The sequence below is a fragment of the Silene latifolia genome, chromosome 10, assembly GCF_048544455.1.
Source record: "Silene latifolia isolate original U9 population chromosome 10, ASM4854445v1, whole genome shotgun sequence".
Classification (NCBI taxonomy): domain Eukaryota; kingdom Viridiplantae; phylum Streptophyta; class Magnoliopsida; order Caryophyllales; family Caryophyllaceae; genus Silene; species Silene latifolia.
In genome coordinates, this window is record NC_133535.1 from 96,248,721 (window position 1) to 96,255,173 (window position 6,453).

Sequence of the window (6,453 nt, forward strand, 5' to 3'; positions counted from 1 at the left end):
TCGGGGAAACCACTCTTGATAATGATCGCTTGTAAAATACGACCTTTGTGAATACGGATTTGCAAATTGTTTTACATTGAGTGGGAGAAATTTTAGGATATGAGAACCGGTTATCGCACATACACTTGTGAGGACAAGTGGGAGTTTGTTGGAGCTTGTGTCCTCCACAAATTAGTGTGATAATATTTGTAAATCTCTTACAGGTTCACAAGGGTATAATTCGTATTTTAATCAGTTGATTAACGATTACCTAATAACGGTTGGCTTGCTAGAAAGTTTGACGTTATTATCATACAGATGGCGGTGATCAACTGGTCCCTAAAGGTCACACTTAAAGGATGTGTTTGGGAGATGTGGTTATGAAAATGTAATCACATTGATGCCTTATATGACTAAACAGTTAGTCAATGTGTTGATGAGACAATTATTTAATGAAGATTAAATAATATTAGTTGAGACGAATTAACTGCCAATTCGTAAAAATTGAATATAATAAGTTATATTTAATTAATGTATATAATGTTAGCTTGGACGAATTAATATGTTAATTCGTACTTAAATGTAATCAGTTATATTTAATCAACAAGATGAATGTGTCATAGTGGCAATAGTAAGGGTACTCAAACCAAGAGGTTATGGGTTCGATCCTCACTAGATGACAATTTATATTTAACACATTTTATACATTTTTGGAATAACCGAAAATAAGGAAATTATACTCCTTATTATTTCGGTATGTGGGCCGAAAATAAGAAGAAAAAAAACCTTTTCCTCTTCTCTTGTTTTCACGGTTTAAGAGGGAGAGTTAGGTTAATTTTCTAACCTAATTTTTCCATCTCATTCTTGCCTCCATCTCATAAGAAGAAAAACACAAAAACCTAAAAATTAATTAGTTAATTTTTGGATCGATTCTAGCATAATCAAAGGGCATTTCTCATATCGTCTTGGGTGCAACTGATAGGCGAATATCAACTTTGATATTGTTCTTAGGCCGTTTTTGCTAGGACCGAAGGTTATTTCTTAATCCTTTACAATTTTGTTTATGCAATTTATTTTATGACTAGTTTCATCATGTTATAATTCGTTATAGTCCTTAAAATTAAAGGGATGCATACAGATAAATCTCACATCTATATGGCGAGGAATGGTGATGCTTGATTTTATATTTGGCTAGCAATTGTGCAGCTTTGGCCTGGAAATGTGATCCATTGTCACTTATAATCTCATGTGGGCAACAGTATCAACAGATGATATTGATTTGTATGAACTTTACCACATGTTTGGCTGTAAGGCTAGTGTAAGAGGCCGCCTCGACCCATTTAGTAAAATAGTCGATAGCTACTAAGATGAAACAATGGCCTCCTGTCTCAGCTGGAGTGATCTTCCCGATGATGTCTATTCCCCAAGCGGAAAATGGCCAAGGAGAATACATGGTATATAGCATTTAGGGAGGAACATGTTGCACATTCCCGAAGATCTGACAGTTATGACAATGCCTGACGTATTTGATGCAATCTGACTCCATTGTCGTCCAGTAATAATCTAGAGGCGTAATATTCTTTGCCATCATAAGCCCGCTCATGTGAGGACCGCATTTTCCATCGTGAACTTCTTCCATTACTTTCTGTACCTGTGAATGATCAAGGCAACGCAAGAGGACACCAAGTGGTGTTCTTCTCTACAACTCTCCCTGCATGAGTATGTATTGAGAGGCAAGTAGGCGTATGGCGCGTTGTCCCCTCTTATCCATATCTGGTGGATATGTACCATTGAGCTTGAAATTGATAATGGCCTGGAACCAAGGTTTCTCTGGGTTTTTCTCTTCATCTGCAAGGAAGTGTACATAGGCTGGCTCTGACCGCCGTTCGATGCACAAAGGCATTTCAACCATGTTGTCTGGCATATTAATCAAGGATGCGAGTTTTGCAAGAGCGTCCGCAAACTGATTTTCTTCGCGAGGCTAGTGTAAATAAGTCACCTGATCGAAGAATTGAGCAATCTGATATATCCTGGCCTGATAGGGTTGTAGGGTAATATCCGTATAAAACCCTTAAATTTTAGGACTATAACGCAAAATTTAACATGTGATTATTGTCATAAAACAAAATACAATAGAAAACGATAAAGCACAAGAATTAACCTCGGGTCCTTGAGAATTCGGCCTAAGATAGAAATCAACGTAGATTTCCTCCTAATCGTTGCACCCAAGACCGTCTGAGACTATGCCCCTTGTGCTAGAAATACTCTCTAATTGACTTGCAATATTGAGAGAGTTGTTGTGAGTTTTTCCGATGTGAGATCTAGAAATTTCAGAGAAAATTGCTCCGAAACCCTAATTTTTTTTTGCCAAATGAAATGATTAAGTTACAAAAGGAGAGAAAGCTCTCCTTTTGTTCTCCTTGGTTCGGCCAAACCGAGAGCCTCATGGGGAAGTGGGCTTTCACTTCCTCTTTATTTTAACTCGTGGTCCGACTCGAAAATGCTAAATGTATATGACGCGATTTTATTATAAATCGTCATCGGTTATCGGTTATTAAAATATCGTCTAGCAACATGAATTAGTCGATATAATAATACATGTCCGATAATGACAATATTGTATAATTAATTTATTCAATATACATTAATCAAATATAATCGTTTATATTTAATTTTCGAATTAACTGTTTAATTCGCCTTAGCCATTATTATTTAATCTGTATTAAATAAAATATCTCAACATCGCGTTTGACTAATTATTAGTCAATAACTCCGACTAACTGCTTAGTCATATTAGGCATCAACATGACTGTATTTTCATACCGTCACATCTCTCAAACGTATCCTATAGGTGTGACTTTTAGGGACCAGTTGATCACCGCCATCAGTATGACAATAACGTCAAACTTATCTAGCAAGCCAACCGTTATTGATAAACGTGGACCAACTGATAATAATACAAAAGTATACCCTTTGATCCTTTTAGAGATTTAAATGTTATTGCACTAACTGTAGAGGACACCAGCCCCAACAAGCTCCCACTTGTCCGTACAAGTGTATGTGCAATAACGTTATCCGCACTAACTGGAGGACACGGCTCCAACAAACTCCCACTTGTCCGTACAAGTGTATGCGCGATAACCGATTCTCATATTCATTTAAAATTTCTCCCACTCAATGTAAAACAATTTGCAGATCTGGATCCGCAAAGGTCGTATTTTACAATCGATCTGTATCAAGAGTGGTTTCCCCGACTAGAGAGTAACTCAACTGATAAAACGAATTCGTATTCGAGCATGGCCATGCATTTCAGTTACAACTCCTCGAGTGGCCCTGAGAAATATCGAGTACCTGATAAAGGCTGAATATTTCCTTCAACTCGACTCCTTCCGATCTAAGCACGATGAAATGACCCGAAAAAAATCTACTTGACCCCCTGTTACGGATGACCGTGAGAAAGAAACCAAAGTCACCCAAAATCTGCCTTAGTCTCAAGAGACAGTCGATAGTCAAAAGAATCGACTCTTAGGATCACCATGGAGGTCCTATCCACGACCTGGCACCGAATGTTATAAAACATTTAGGACTCCACGTCGATGTCACAATTGTGTCCTACGAGATATCCGTATAAATCGTCTCTGTGATTGGTCAGTCAACCTTTTGACTTATGGCTCGTTGAACCCACCATCAACCAACGTCACAAAATAATTGCCAGTGTTATCAGCTCACGTGGGCAATTAAGGACCAAAAATATAATGTTTGTTCAGTTCACTTTGTGGTGTTCAAAATTGTCGTACAAATCCACATGAAAAACAGAATATATAAATATCAAAACGATGATGTCGTATAGAGTACAAAAGATAATGAATCTAATCCATAAAAGAGTACTACAACTCAGGAACACGTTTAATTCCCATGGAATTAACATGCCCTTCATGCTTATCTTGTCGTAATGGTTTAGTGAGAGGATCTGCTATGTTATCATCTGTAGCAATCTTTTCTATCACTACTTCCTTTTGCTCCACGTAATCTCGGATTAGATGAGCTTTCCGTTGTACATGTTTAGATTTGTTGCTAGACTTAGGCTCCTTAGCTTGGAAGATGGCACCTCTATTGTCGCAATAGATGGTGATCGGATCATTCGAACAAGGCACTGCGGATAGTCCTTGTAAGAATTGACGCATCCATATCGCTTCCTTTGCAGCTTCAGACGCGGCATAGTACTCGGACTCAGTCGTAGAATCTGCTATAACACTTTGTTTGGAACTCTTCCAGCTGACTGCAGCGCCATTAAGAGTAAAAACGAATCCAGACTGAGATTTTGAGTCATCTCGATCCGTTTGGAAGCTAGCATCTGCGTAACCGGCTGCGCATAGCGTTTGTTCGCCTCCATAAGTCAATGCCCAATCTTTAGTCCTCCGTAGGTACTTAAGAATGTTCTTGACAGCCATCCAATGTGATTCACCTGGATGCTGTTGGAATCGACTTGTCATACTCAATGCATATGCCACGTCCGGACGTGTGCATATCATGGCATACAGGATTGATCCTATAGCCGAGGCATAAGGAATCTGTGTCATGCTCTCTTTCTCTTCCGGTGTCTCTGGTGCCTGAGACTTGCTCAAATGCACCTCTGGAGCCATAGGAAGAAACCCCTTTTTGGAGTTAGTCATGCTGAATCTCTCTAGTATCTTGTCTATATAAGACTCCTGACTGAGAGATAACATCCGACGCGATCTATCTCGATAGATACGGATGCCCAAAATTCTTTGTGCCTCACCCAGATCTTTCATCTGGAAATGGTTCTTCAACCATACTTTTACCGAAGTTAAGAGAGGTATGTCATTCCCAATCAGGAGTATGTCATCGACATACAATATTAGGAAGACAATCTTGCTCCCACTCGACTTGATATATAGACATGGTTCCTCGACCGATCGAGTAAATCCATTTTCTTTTATCACTTGGTCGAAACGATGATTCCAACTCCTAGAAGCTTGCTTAAGTCCATAAATGGAACGCTTAAGCTTGCATACTTTCTTAGGATGTTCAGGATCGATGAAACCTTCGAGTTGTACCATGTACAACTCTTCCTCCAAAAAACCGTTTAAGAAGGCGGTTTTCACATCCATCTGCCAAATTTCATAGTCATGAAAAGCGGCAATCGCTAAGATAATCCGAATGGAACGCAGCATGACTATGGGTGCAAATATTTCATCGTAGTGCAAACCTGGCACTTGGGTGAAACCTTTAGCAACTAGTCGTGCTTTATAGATATCTTGTTGACCTTCCACAGAATGCTTTATCTTGTAAAGCCATTTGCATTGAAGGGGACGAACCTTAGCAGGTAAGTCAACAAGATCCCATACGTTGTTCTCATACATGGAGTCCATCTCGGATTGCATGGCCTCAAGCCATAGCTTTGAGTCGAATCGGTCATGGCACCTTTATAGGTTGCGGGTTCACTACTCGTTAAGAGTAGAATGTCATCTATGTCATGTTCCTCGACCATACCAATGTATCTGTCCGGAGGAATAGAGACTCTTCCCGACCTCCTAGGTTCCTCAGGAATATTAACCGCAGCCGGGATTGAAGGAATTGGTTCCTCCAATGGTTGCTCGGTATTTGGTTCTGAAATCTCCGACAGTTCGAAGGTTCTATCACTCTTTGCATTCTCGAGAAATTCCTTCTCTAAGAATGTCGCACTAGCCGCAACAAATACACGTTGTTCGGTTGGCGAATAAAAGTAATGACCTAGTGTTCCTTTAGGATAACCTATAAAGTATGTCTTGACCGATCGCGAGCCGAGCTTATCCTCGTGTCTCCACTTGACATAAGCCTCGCAGCCCCAAACCCGTATAAAGGACAAGTTAGGGACCGTTCCCTTCCATATTTCATATGGAGTCTTGTCAACACTTTAGACGGACTTGATTAAGTATTAGAGCAGGTGACAAGAGCATAACCCCATAATGAGTCAGGCAACACGGTGTGACTCATCATGGATCGAACCATATCAAGTAGTGTTCGATTTCTCCGTTCGGACACACCATTCAGCTGAGGTGTTCCAGGTGGAGTTAACTGTAAGGCAATCCCACAGTCTTTAAGGTGTTGATCAAACTCATGAGAAAGATACTCGCCATCACGATCTGAACGCAGTGTTTTAATCTTTCTACCCAATAGGTTTTGTACCCGATTCTGGTATTCCTTGAATTTCTCAAAGGATTCACTTTTGTGCTTCATTAAGTAGACATAGCCATATCTACTTAAATCATCCGTGAAAGTGATGAAATACCTATAGCCTTCTCGTGCGGTGATTGACATAGGTCCACACACATCCGTATGTATGAGTCCTAATTGTTCAGCAGCGCGCATTCCAACACCTTTGAAGGAAATTCGAGTCATCTTACCAATGAGACATGATTCACACGTACCAAATGATTGAAAATCAAAGGCCGAGATAGCTCCATTCTTTAT